The sequence below is a fragment of the Vombatus ursinus genome, unplaced genomic scaffold (assembly GCF_900497805.2).
Source record: "Vombatus ursinus unplaced genomic scaffold, bare-nosed wombat genome assembly UNPS02014809.1, whole genome shotgun sequence".
Classification (NCBI taxonomy): Eukaryota; Metazoa; Chordata; class Mammalia; order Diprotodontia; family Vombatidae; genus Vombatus; species Vombatus ursinus.
Window position 1 is genome coordinate 5943816 of NW_020954587.1, and position 967 is coordinate 5944782.

Genomic DNA, 967 nt, shown 5'->3' on the forward strand with positions numbered 1-967 from the left:
GTCAGTGAGACAAGTCTGTTTCTTCAGTGAGAGAGAGGGGCTAGGTTTCAGCCTTAAGTCCCTAGTTTGCCCCCAGGGCAGCAGCTGCTTCCTGAGCTTCCTGCCCACAGACTGAGGGGGAATTGAGTTGCTGATCAGAGAGGGATTGCAGGGATCTCTCTGCCAGTGCTAGTGCAGGATTCTCTTGCTTTGCCCTTGCTTGGATCTGGGTCACAGTTCTGAGGGCGGTCCTGGGGCAAGGAGGAACGCTGCTGTGGTGGAGCTTGTTGTGGTGGTAGAGAGGAAACATCTCACCCCTTATCATACCACCTTGGAAAAACTGAAAATTTTCAGGTCCCTAGAAGTATCTCTTAAAATAGCTATACAAACCCCCATTCTGCACATTGGAAGCAGACTCTTACCTTAACAAAGAATTTAAAACTCAAGTAATTGGCCAGGATCATGAGTAAGCAGAGCAAAAAGGGTCAGATTATATTATCTTACTTTGGTGACAAAGAAGATCAAAACATACAACCAGAAGAAGACAACAAAGTCAAAGCTCCTACATCCAAAGCCTCCAGGAAAAATATGAATCTGTCCCAGGCCTTGGAAGAAGCTCAAAAGGGATTTTGAGAAGCAAGTAAGAGAAGTAGAGGAAAAACTGGGAAGAGAAATGAGAGTGATGCAAGAAAATCATGAAAAACAAGTCAACAGCTTGCTAAAGGAGACCCAAAAAAATACTGAAGAAATTAATACCTTGAAAAATAGCCTAACCCAAATGGCAAAAGAGGTCCAAAAAGCCAATGAGGAGAAGAATGCCCTAAAAAGCAAAATTGGCCAAATGGAAAAGGAAGTCCAAAAGATTACTGAAGAAAATACTTCCTTAAAAATTAGAATAGAGCAATTGGAAGCTAGTGACTTTATGAGAAATCAAGACACTGTAAAACAAATCCAAAAGAATGAAAAATTAGAAAACAATGTGAAATAT